This window comes from Tupaia chinensis, unplaced genomic scaffold (genome assembly GCF_000334495.1).
Source record: "Tupaia chinensis unplaced genomic scaffold, TupChi_1.0 Scaffold145396_1, whole genome shotgun sequence".
NCBI lineage: Eukaryota > Metazoa > Chordata > Mammalia > Scandentia > Tupaiidae > Tupaia > Tupaia belangeri.
In genome coordinates, this window is record NW_006205257.1 from 4132019 (window position 1) to 4145816 (window position 13798).

Consider the following 13798-nt stretch of genomic DNA (forward strand, 5'->3'; position numbering starts at 1 on the left):
ACTGTTGTACCAGATTTTATAAGCAAAAGACATTTACATTTATCACATTAATGTAAATGAATTAAACTCTCAAATTAAAAGGCAGAGATTTGAAGATCAAATTTAGAAAGAAACCGAAAATGACCAAACTAAATTGGTGAAGAGATACACCTATCAGTGGAACAAAATAGAGAACCCAAAATAGCTAATCACTAGTTTGACCAACTGATTTTTGAAAAAAAAGTGCAAAAACAATAGAATAAAAAATGATGTTAGAGATTAGGTATTTATATGCAAAAATCAAATAATCTACCTATCTATCTTGATCTTAATCTCACATCTTAAAAATTGAATTCAGGGATCAGCAGTTAGCGTAATGGCTATGTTGCTGGACTCCCATGTAGTCGACCACGGTTTGCGTCCCGGGTCTGGTGGCTTAAAGCTCAAGCCAGGCACATGTGTGTGCATGCCCAAGATCCCGAGAGGAGAATGGAGGAGAAGGGATTGCAGTGTGATCATCCCCCTGGGGGGTGATTTCTCGCTTTCTGTCTCTCTGTCTCTCTCTTGTCTGTCTGGCGAGCGCACGCACCCTATAGCAAAAAGAAACCTCTCCAAAAAAATAAAAATAAAGATAAATTAAAAAAACATTCTTAAAACTCAACCAAGATACAAGACATCGAATAAGAAAATGGATAAGACATTTTACTGAAAACAATAGGTATATGGTAAATATGCCAATGAGAATATGTCCATCACTAGCCATTAGGATAATGCAAGGTAAAACTAGGATGACTACCACTTCACACCTATTTCATTAGCTAAAATAAAAAATATTGACAATACCAAATATTAGTGAGGCTGAGCAGCAACTGGAACTCTTGTACATTGCTGGTAAGAATATGAACAAGTGTAAGCATTATGGAAAATAGTGTTCAGTTTCTTGTAAAGGAACTTACCCTGTGCTACTGTTTGAATATAGTTGGTCCCCCGTCAGAATTCATGCTGAGACTTGTTTCCAGTGTAGCAATGTCAGAATGTAGAAACTTTAAGAGACAGACCTAGTGGGAAATTTTTGAGGTTCATAGATACTTTTTATGGGGGAGTTAATCCCATTCTTTTAGTAGCGAGGTTTTGCTCTTATGGTACTAAATTAGTTACTGTAAGAACAAGTGGTTTATAAAGTGAAGTCACTTCTCATGTTCTACCCCTTTTGCACATACCCATTTCTCCTTCCTATGCTCTACCATGCTTTGAAGCATCTTGAGGCTCTCACCAGTAGCTGACCAGATGAGGAGTATTGATCTCACACTTCCCAATCTTCAGATCTTGGATAAATGAATTCCTTTCCTTTATAAATTACTCAGTATTAGGTATTCTGTTACAGCAACAGAAAATGGACTAAGATGTCATATGACCCAGCAATCACATTCGTAGTTATTCATCCTAAAGTTTTTTTCTTTTAAACACTATGTCCACACTAACTTCTGTGCATAAGTATTTAGAGAGGTCCTATTCATATTTGCTCTAAACTGGAAGCAATCCAAATAGCCTTTAGTGGGTGAATGGTTAAATGCACTGCAGTACATCCATACATTGAGATCCTTCTCATTAGTGAAAGGGAAAGGATTATTTATACAAGCAGAACTTCAAAGCTATTATGCTGTGTAAGTCTAGTGTGGATAAATTTCATTCTATATGGTTCCATTTATGTGACTTAGTTGAAAAGACAAAATACAGTAATGAAAAGGAGATTAGTGGTTATAAGGAGTTAGGTGGTGGGAGGATGTAACTACAAAGAGTTAGCATGAGAGAGTTTCTTAAGGGTAATAAAAGGGTTCTCTATCCCGATTGTCATGGTGGTGGTTACACAAATCTATGCATGTGTTATAAGTCATAGGATGGACACATAGTAGACGTCAATTTTAGTATACACATACATATATATATATATACACATAATTAATGAACCCTGATTATAAGGAACTAATGTAAAGTGTTCCTTTAAAACTCTTTGTTAACTCTTTGTCAACAATATATAGAACTTTTCAAAGAAAAAAGAAGCTTAAGGACATGAGCCTAACCCCAAATTAGTAGTAACTCAAGTAACACTCCCCACCATTACAGAGTAAAATTTCAGAATTCCTCTAGACCATTGACTGCTACATGGCTATCATACTCTCAAGGTTGAATGAGAATGCTTGTTGTGATTTAATCCATTTAAACATTGTAAGTAAGGCTGTGGAGACTGGTAACCTGGTTTTTAGTAAATAAGTCAGTATGAAGAGGAGCTAGAGTTGGAGCTGATATAGATCACAAGATCTTGGATTTGAAGTATGATCTTATGATCAGATCAGACTTTGGTGTGTTGGAAGAGGAGGCTTAGAGGGTGTATATATACGGCCAGTCTTCACTTAATAACCTTTTTAATGACCACTTGAACTTGATGACCAGTTCTCCAGTGCAGGGAATCCCCTTTTTCAGTCTGTATGAATCTCAGGAATCCCCTTTCTCAAACCGTCTCATTTCTGCAGTTGGTTAGTACTCACTACACAAAGCATTTGCAATCATTCAGGATTACATCTTTTATTTATAAATGTGTACTTCACTGCGCACCTATAACATAATATTCAGAATAAATAAAAATGATTACAACAGATTTATATTAACGTATTGTGTTGTGGTGTGTCTTATCACTTTCTGGTACTTCCCTAATGTATGCTTTTTGTATATATATAGAATAACATTATTCTAGTGCAGTGTCATGTGATGTCTATTGAAAAATACCCTATGGTGCCCCAACACACTACAAGAAATCTGGCATTAAGCTCTTTGCTTATCAACCAATTTGTTTAGGAACAAACATGGTATTAAATGAGAAGTGTCTGGAATGTGTGGAAGGAATGTGAATAATTACGGACAAAGGGTGGACTGTGGTCAACTGATGGCCAAAAATGGCTCATATCTTTTTCCCATCCTTCATCTGTGACTCTGTAATGTGACTTTGCAGCTCCTCCCATGAAGAAACAAGTTTATTGTTCTTCTCCTGTGGACTATCCTTGCGACTCACCTTGGCCAAGACAGGGTTGAAGAAGTGATGCTCTGCCAGTTTTGAGTCTAACCTAAAAAGGTCTTAAGTACCTTTGAAGTCTCTTTCAGGACCTTCTAACAACCCAGGCTGGCCAGATGGAGGATAAAAGACCACATAGAGCTGGGAAAGGCTGTGTTAGGTGGAGTCACCCTGAAAAGCTAACCCAGGTGATCCGCCAGATGACCACAGAAGCGTGAGTTATTCTGGGGGAGATTAACTGGTCTTGACTCAGATTAGCAGAACCATTCAGCTGATTTATAGATTCAAAAAATAATAATTTTATGTCGTTATTTTTAGTCATTGATGGGCTTAAAATGGGTGACTTGTTACGAAGCAATAGTTGATACAAAGATCTCTTGCTGATTACATTACGGTGCATTTTACAGATAAATTGATTTTGATACTCAGGACTAAGAATTGCATTTTTCCTTATGAACTTCTACGATATTTTTCTGAGGGTCTCTGGAAGTTGAAGATCAAGGTCTGTACTCAAATATCATTGCTTTCTCCAGTCAAGGGTGTACTAGGAAAACTCTGTTTTTCCCTTTTTCTATATTTTGGGGTGTGTGTGTGTGTGTGTGTGTGTATGTATGTGGTAGCAGAGAGTGTTGCTTTGTTGTATCTGTGTTTTTCCAACCAGGGCCTGAAATGTTACTTATAACAAGGAGGAGGAGGACTCATTCAAGGAATGCCCACCTTAAGTTCATAGTTCAGTTATTGGAGGTATTTATAATACAGATTTTGTGGAGCAGCACTACTATTAGAATCAAACAAATGCAGAACACTCTATCTTCAAAGCACAGACAGACAAGATGAGCATAAAAGCATTGAAAATAGTTATGGACACTGGAGACAGTGTGGAAGGAAGATGGAGGAGGTAAGAGTATAGGGAAGGAAATTAGGGAGAAAAAATAGAGAGGTAAGACATTTGTGGGACACAGAAATGGTTTATTACCTGTTGATGATAATGTGTATAGTATTCTCAACTGGACTGATCAGAGATGTATTTCATGTTGGGTAAATTCTCTTTACAAGCTAAATGATGTATAGCAATTATTTAAATAATAATAATAAATAAATTTTTTAAACCCAAGAATAAAGCATAAAGGCAATTTCTAGTTCTTTTGGTAAATATAGGGCTGTTGATCTGTCAAATACACGCTGTAGAATATGTTCCAATCTGTCTGCTGGTTTTAGGAACAAATTCCAGGCTCTCTAACTGCCCAGGGATGAGGCAGGGAGAAGAAAGCAATATCTCTAAATGGACAATGCATGTCACTGCCTCTTCTATATTTCCCCATTCCTTCCACACACATACCACACAAAACAAAACTCTAATTCACACTAGCCACCCAGTACTGAGCCAGACTTTTAGGCAGGTCCAGTCAGACCCCTACAGGGATGCTGTAGTCAACAGAACAAGCTATTTTATTTCAAAGATCTTAAATGTTTACAAACTAAGAAAGCAGGGGAAAATGTAAGGCAAATAGAGAATGTTGAGAAGGGTCCTTTTTGAGCATCTAAACTATCCTCTCAGCTACATATGCATGAAGTGAGGTCCAGAGCAGGGAAGAAACATTAAGGTATCAGTTGAAAGTGGAGAAAGGTTACTGTCCAGGGCTTCAACCCCAATTCCTTTTCTACCACATCAGGATCCATACAAATGTTTGAAAATTCTTAAATGATGATGATAATGACAGTGATTATATTCATGGTAATGATGACGATGAAGCAACGTCAATGACAAAGACTCTTTTGATCACGGTATAATAGAGCATCCACAAATCCGATATTTTGGGACAACTCTCAGTTACTCCCAAATTAACATATTCTGCAACTGTCTCCACATGAAAGGATTTATTACTTATTTTGCCTGAAGAGGAAAAAGGACTAGGTATAGGCCACTTCCTTAGACCTCGGATGTATGAGGTGCTATGCGGAGTTCTTTATGGGGCAACACAAGTCCTGAAAGACAAAGTCTCTGTGATTTTTACCTCATTTTGTCCTCATGAAATAGAATCTGGACCAGATCACCCTGAGATTTCCATCATACCAATGCCACTGCTTCGGAAACATTCAGACTTTCTGTTCTGGAGCTGGATTCTCAGTCTGAAGAATTGATTTGTGTAATTAGGCAAGTGATTTTGAAGGAAAATTTTTGCATGAATTTGCAATATAATTTTCTTTTTCTGTAACTGTTAATTGAAATCATTTATCAGGTTTTTAAGCTGAAAAAAGTTAACTTTGAAAAAAAGGTGTGAACTGCTCATTTTTTATGCAAACTCCACATTGTCTTTGATGCACTCATTAATTCCTTATTTACAATCAGGGCTGCTGGCTTTCTCAGTTTGGGTGAAAAAAAAATGGCCTGCCTTAACCCTTAGTGGAGTAGAACTTTCAGACCCAACATCTTGGTAATAGTTCTTTGGGGAGCCCCCAGTTAAACTGGGGTTCTACTACCAGTTTCTAAAGGTAAATGAAGGGGGCTGAACATGAGTGTTTACAGTGCCACCTTTCACAGGATACTTCTTTTACCTGGTAGAGGACCTAATGGCTCATTGTCCAACCTGTTAGTGTTCCTAACATGGGAAACCTGCTTCTACTGGCATACGCCTTTGTGACTATTGTCTGACCTGTGTCCAGTTTGTGCCTAACCATGGCTCTGGCTCTGGAATATCAGCCCTTCTTTCTCCCAACTTTCCCAATGGATAACCTGCCTGGAACAGTCCTAGTTTTTAATATAGAAGGGGAAAATTCAGCACACCATCACAGCAAGAAACAATTCAAAGATTTTTGCCTATAGCATTTAGCCAAGGAGAGGGTAACAAGTCAGAGGGGCAGTGCTCCATCCCTGGGTCATACCAGCTGGAACAAAGAGTCAGGGAGAGAGAGAGAGAGAGAGAGAGAACATAGCTACTAGCAGAGCAGTATACATGACAGGACCTCGAAAAGTTTATGGGAAAATGGAATGAAGGCATAAGTTTATTTTGGTGCAAAACATTTTAAAATCCATGTGTAGTTTTTTCATAATATGCATTTTCCTTGAAGACTCACTCCCCTTTCATAAGGGAACTGGGTGTGGGTCACTTTAAGTTCTTGGACAGACGGTTGAATGTTCCATTTAAAGGAAACAGTGGGAAAAGTAGGGAGCCCACTATGCTGGGTGGGATGGGAGAGAGGTCTCGAAGATTTGTGATTTGAGAAAGTTATATCCGTATTCAAAATGGATGCTCAGGTAACATAAAATTATAAAAATGTATTAAAGTTGCTTTTACTGTTCATTTTCCCCATGTTATCACCCAAGATTTCCATAAAAATTATCAAAAAGAAATCTTAGCCCACAAACACAATGTTTAATAAATGTAAGTTTTGTATTTTTTTTTCTTTTTTCTAAATTAAAATCTATTCTGGGCATCATTTTATCAGGGTTGTGGAATTTAAGTTCAGTAAAGGTGGGGACTTTTTCATCCCCTCCCCACAGGTTCTTTCTCAGACTTATAAAGTGCCCACATCCTAGGGCGAAGATCAGCAATCTGATCTTTGATGTCATCTGTCTACACTGACATTCACTAATATGCCTGTTCCAGGTTTACGCTGGGCCATTGGTCCATTCTACCATCTAAGGAGATATATCCCTAAGAACCCTCTTCTACCAGTATTTATGCTGCCCTGGAGAACACGAGGATTGAGATTCTTGCTTTAACTGCACCTTGTTCTGTCTAAAAATTCCCTCTGGCTGTCTGCCTTCATGAGCCCCTTGTTTCCCTTGGCCTCTTCCCAGAAATCTGCTTCAGGGTTCCTGCAACTTCTCGGGTTTTCTTCCTCTTTGGGGCTCAGCCTAAGCTGCAGGGAAGGCTGGCTTCTCTGACTCTCTCCCTTCACTCCAGTCTGAAATTCTTTCCTAGTCTTAAGAGGAGACTCTCTGTCATAATGTTTTCTTCTAAGGCTTTGCCCATACTGAGGAGAATGGAGGAGAGGGAATTACAGTGTGGCCATTCCCTGTCCAGGGTGATTTCGTTTCCTTTCACTGTGTCTCTCTTTCTCTCCCTAGCAAGTGAATGTGCCCTAAGGCAAAAACCTCTTAAAAAAAAAAAAGACACTGCCCATACTTAGAATCCTTCAGTTCCTCCAAGGATTTAGGCTGCTTAAATTCTGAAGAAAGATGATGTTTTCTTCTCTCTTTTCTGGGATCTTTCATGAAGCTAACTGAACAGATAGTCCTACTTCAATGAGGATTAGGCAGAACTAATATTTGGTGGGGAAAAATCACTCATATTCCATACCCTCTTCTCACAATCCCAGTAACCATCAAGCCAAAGAAAAAGGTCCCTCAAGCCATCTGATCTCATGCGATAAGAGCCGAGCTCTCCAAGCCTATATAAGGCTCTCCTGCTCTCAGGTTCCCTCCTACTCAGTCCAAGGATCTACACTCTATGTCTGTGTTCATGCTGTTGTGCTCTGTGTTCTCCTTCCTTGCAGCCTCCTCCACTCCCCTAACAGTGGGAAACACTCTCAGAAGTACAGAAGAAGTAGACATAGTTAATTCTCTCTGAGATATGCTCACAGCAGGCCTAGAATTTGTATCCAGCAAACTTTTATCACTTCTGATTGATAACAGTACCAATGAGAAGATGAAGACGATATGATGGAAGCTCAAGTATTTTTTAATGACTTCATAGTTTTCTATTATGGATTTACTATAGTTTTATCCCACTGTTGGACATTTATTTTGTTTCAAGTTTTTACTAATATGAGAACCACCAAGTTAGAAAGAAGAAAGATAATGTAAGACGGCAATTTGGATCTATTCAATTCATAAAAAAAAAGGAAGAGTGTTAGAAAAGAAATAAATGAAGGTAAGATAAAACATTTTCTTTTTCTTACTTTAATTGATCTGATAGATAACTATTATTTAAAGTAATAACATCAATAATGTATTTGGTGATTATAGCTTACGTATGAAGGAAATGAGTGACAGTAATATGGTAAGGAACAAGAGGGAAGAATTCAGAATATTCTGTTATATAGTATCTGTACTAGTTGTAAAATGTCATACTGTTATTTGAACACACACTCAGATTCATTATAAACATGTATTGTGAATTCTAGGACAATCAAAAAATGTAAGAAAAATTATAATTGACATATTAGGAAAAGAGAAAGTGGAATTATATAAAATGCTCAATTAAAATCTGAGGCAGAAGTGTGAAAGAAAAAGAAACAAAAATTAAGGACAAAAAATAATTACAATATAGTAGCTATTATTCCAGCTATTTCAAAAAACACTTTAAATGTTAGTGGTGTAAATATACCAATTAAAAGGCAGAGAATGTTAAAAGTGGATTAAAGAAAAGTATGTTGCCTACAAGAAACCCACTTTCAGTATAAAGACACACAAAAGTGAAGGAATGGATAGAGATATACCATGCTAACTATAACCACATAAAACACCATATTACCTTTAGCCAAAACAGACTTCAGAGCAAGGAAGGATAAAGAATATTAATGTTAAAGATGTACGTTATATAATGATAAAGGAGTAATGTTCCAAGAAGACATAAAAATATTTAATATGTGTCTAACAACAGAAGATCAAAATGTATAAAGAAAAAACTGGTAGACTAATCCACTTTTACAGTTGAAGACTTCAGCATCTCTGTATCAGTAATAGACAGATGCATCAGGCAAAAAAAAATCAGTTAGGAATGTAGTCAAACTGAGCAGAATATCTATCAACTGGCTGTTGTTGATATTTGTGGAATATCTGTTGTTCATTCAACAACAGCAGATTTAGCATTCTTTTCAAGTTTCTATGAGACATTCACCAAGATAAACCACATTTTAGACTATAAAATCTACCCTAACAAATTTAAGAGATCCAAATCTCTTAATGCCTGCTCTGAGAACATAATGAAGTTAAACTAAAAATTAGTAACAGAAAGAAGCTGAAAAATCCAGATAGGAGATTAAACATATTTTAAAATAACACATAAATCAAAGAAATATGAAGAGAAATATTAAAATATTGTGAGCAAAGAAGAAATGAAAATATCACATTTATGAAGCAACACTTGGAGGTAAATTTATAACATTGAAAGCACATATTAGAAAATAAAAAAAGATTTAAAATAAATTACTAAACTATCACCTTAAAAAAAATTAGAAAAAAAGAGAGTAAATATAAAGTTAGCAGAAGAAAGAAATAATAAAGATTAGAGCCAAAATAAATAGAATTGTAAACAAATATCAATTGAGAAAATCAATGGAGCCAAAAGTTGTCCATGCCCCACAAAAGAGAAAGAGAACATATAAATTGTTAATATCAAAAACAAAAAAGGAACCACTATTGATCTCATAAATATTAAAAAGATAATAAAATAATGTGAACAACTCTATGATTACAAATTTGAAGATTTTCATGAAATGGGACACTTTCTTAAAATATGCAATGTGCCTGACTGAACTCACACAAGGAGAAATAGATCATCTAAATAGTCCTATATTCATTAAAGAAATTGAACCAATAATTTTGGCCTGGTGGTTACATGAGCTGGATCCCACATGGCCAATTGTGCAATTCTAGCCTCAGATCCAGAGACTTGAAAAACACATGGGGTGCTTATATGTGCCCAAAGTCTCTAAAGAAGGAAGAGGACAGAGAGATGGAGAAAAAGGAATTGTGGTGTGACTGCTTCCATGAAAAGAAAGCTACCATGAAGGGATATTTTCTTGCTTTCTCCCCCTCTCTCTCTCCAGGAAACATATATGCCCCCTGGAAAATTAATAAAATAATAATTAATAACCTTTCAAAAAAATAAATCACCGGGTTCAGTTAGTTTTACTGGTGAAATCTATCAAACATTTAAAAACAAATGATACCAATTCTCTAAAAAACACTGAGAAGACTATTACTACAGCTAATCATTTGTCCACATATGATAATTCCATAAGATACATTCCAGGAGAGCAAGTTCTAGATTAAAAGTACAAACACTGTTAATATTTTATGAGGTGTTGCCAAATCTCTGCTGAGTTCGGTACCAGTTGAGTGCTTGTTTCTCTGCAAATTTCCTGAGAATAATGTTTTTGTTGCAGTCATTTTATAGGTGAAAAAAGAACTTCATTTAAGCTTAAATTGCATTACTTTGAACAAAATAAATGCAAAATAATTTTAGTAATTTTATGTTTAGTAGTTTAGTGTTTCTGGTGACACGTGTTTTTTCCATTCTAAATAATCTTTTCATGATTCATTAGCTTTGTTTTAATAGTCATAATAGCATATATAATGCCTAAATTTGCCTACTACTGTTGTAAATGCTTTATATGTTGTAATTAATTTAATCATCAGATACCCTAGTAAAGTAGGTAATGTTATTATTTCCATTTTACAGATAAGGAAATTAGGGCATAAAAAATGAATTAAATACCCTAAAGTCATATAGAATTTTAAATTAAGACTGCCACATTGGCAGAATCCATATTCTTAAACGTTATGCTTGTTTAACTTTTAAGGGGTATTTGATTTTAGAATGTACACACACACACACACACACACACACACACTTTTCTAAGATAACAAAGGTAGATACCACAAAGAAATTAATTTATAGATTTGACACCATGAAAATGATTTCAATTATAGCAGAATCAAACTTTATTATAATTCAAATAGAAATAGCAAACTACTATATTATATATTTCAGAATTAGTATGTTTCTCTACCTCCACCTTCACTCTCTCATCTACCAAAGATATTTACACCACACTTGCTTCTCATAATTTTTTTTATTTCATAAGTTACATTTAAATTGTTTATTTGCAAGGACCTTGTTTTATTATATGGGATCACTTATCTACATTTTTTAAATGGTCGGTCAGTGTTTCGATACATTGAATTAGCCATATAGTCTGTTTTTATTTAAGAATTATTTTTCTAATTTTATTTGTTTATTATTATTCTTCACTTTGACCAGAGAGAGAAAGGGAGAGAGGGACAGTGAGAAAGCAAGCCACTAGGTCTGGGACTCAAACCATGGTCAGCCATGTGGGAATCAGGCACCTTAACCACCGCCATATAATCTTCATCTTCATAGCCAAATTTTAAATTCCATTTCACGTAAACTTTGGAATGCTTCAGAATTTTCTCTTCTGGTCCGTTAATTTATCAAGAAAAATCTAACTATGCTGATCTTCTCATTGTAGCCTCATAATATATATAAGTCAGATTTCCTGAATTTCTGTATATAAAATTGTTTTTGGACAATCCACTTATTGATTCTTCCATGTACTTTAAAATCATCTTGTTGAATTCTAAAAAGAATCCAGTAATTCATTCTTACTACATTTTACATCACTTTTTTTAGTTTTTGAGAGATTTTTGCTATAGGCCGCGTGTGCTCTCCAGACAGACAGAGATATAGAGACAGAAAGCGAGAAATCACCCCCCAGGGGGGATGGCCACACTGCAATCCCTTCTCCTCTCCTCCGTCCACCTCTCCGGATCTTGGGCACGCATGCACACGCGCCCGGCGTGAGTTTTAAGCCACTGGGTCCGAGAGGCGAACCACGGTCGACTACGTGGGAGTCCAGCGACATAGCCATTATGCTAACTGCTGGTTCACCATTTTACATCACTTTTAATTTTTGTACAATTGTATTAACATCTAAGGAATTTAATTAGCTATAAATCATAATAATTTTGTTTCCTTTTACCAACATTTAGACACTTATACTGGTCATGTATTTTTCTTATTTTTTTTGCAATGTCTAGAACTTCCAGAGAAAAGTGTTTTAAAATGTTGGGTGTGTGGGGAACCAGCAGTTAGCGTAATGGCTATGTCGCTGGACTCCCACGTAGTCGACCGCGGTTCGTGTCCCGGACCCGGTGGCTTAAAACTCACGCCGGGCGCGTGTGCGTGCGTGCCCAAGATCCCGAGAGGAGAATGGAGGAGAAGGGATTGCGGCGTGACCATCCCCCCTGGGGAGTGATTTCTCGCTTTCTGTCTCTCTGTCTCTCTCTGTCTGTCTGGCGAGCGCACGTGCCCTACAGTGAAAATCTCTCAAAAAAAAAAAATGTTGGGTGTGTGTATATATACATATATGTATGTGTATACATATATATTTATGTACACAACATAGTCTACTTCTTTTTTTTTTGGAGAGATTTTCACTGTAGGGCGCGTGCACTCGCCAGACAGACAGAGAGAGACATAGAGACAGAAAGCGAGAAATCACTCCCCAGGGGGGATGGTCACGCCGCAATCCCTTCTCCTCCATTCTCCTCTCGGGATCTTGGGCACGCACGCACACGCGCCCGGCGTGAGTTTTAAGCCACCGGGTCCGGGACACGAACCGCGGTCGACTACATGGGAGTCCAGCGACATAGCCATTACGCTAACTGCTGGTTCCCTTCTTTTTATAATTTATTTAAATTCTGGTCTTAGCTATTTGGTTCTATGGTTTCTGTGAGGTTTTTACTTTTTATTTTAAGTCCTTGAGCTAATGGTCAATTTATTAAATTTTTTTAAAAATGATGACAGTATCTTAAATTTTTCTGTGAGAAAAATTTGAATTATTTTTGAGATTTGATAGTCATTTTATTGCTATTTTTATATAAATACAAATATGCAATTAAATTTTGAATTTTTATTTGATTAATTTCTTCATGCTTGATATTGTTTTAAAATGTTTGTCATTAATTATTACTTTTATTGTATTTCAGTAAGGTGTAAAACATAAACATCTGGGCTTTTCTGAAATTCATTATTATTTTTATTGACTAATATAAGGTGACTTGTAATAAATATCATATGAATGTCAGAAAATAAGGTATATTCTGCATAAAGTAAAATATTATATCATTCAAATTTTTTCAATGTTTTTCCTATTTGATCAGTAAAGACAAATAAAAGCAAGATAAAAGATGCCATTATAATTGCATTTTTCTGTTTCTCTTTGTATTTTTTTTAAGAGAGATTTTTGCTATAAGGCATTTGTGCTCACCAAAAGACAGAAAGACAGCAAGAAATCACCTCCAAGGAGGGATGGCCATGCCACCATCCCTTCTCCTTCATTCCCCCTCAGGATTTTGGGCATACATGCACACGTACCCAGTGTGAGTTTTAAGCCTCCAGGTCAAGCACTGGAACAGTGGTTAAACTATATGACAGTCCAATGACATAATTTCTCCTACTGCTGGTCTTTTTCTTTGTATTTCTAAAGACATTGTTACCAGGGTCTATTCCTTCTACGTGTTGGCATTAATGTCTCTTAACTCCTGTTTTGTGTGTGACGCAGGTGGAAGTGGAGCTAAACCAAAGTCCTCTAGTCAGACACCATTTTGAACAGGAAGGTTGCCCTGGTCTTGCTGGCATGGATGGAACTGTGTACTTTCTATCTGTCATTAACCCTTTAGCACACAGCAGAGATCTCAGTGAGGTGGAATGAGAAAACGTGAGGGTTCACCTGGAAGGTGGCGCGCAAGTGTAAACACAAAATCTGTTATTATCTCGACTTACAAGTGCTCATGATGGCATTGGCAATCCAGGCTTTATTTTCAGTTCTCTCTTAACAAGTTGGCCCATATTCCTCTGGCTCTAGGAAAGTAGTTTAAAAATAGGATTGCAAAAGATGTGATAATCACTTGGTGTTTAAAATGGCCTTACCTCCAGGAATGACTTTTGTGTTTTTAAATGTATTTTAAGAGCAGTTTCAGAAAATCACCCTAACAGG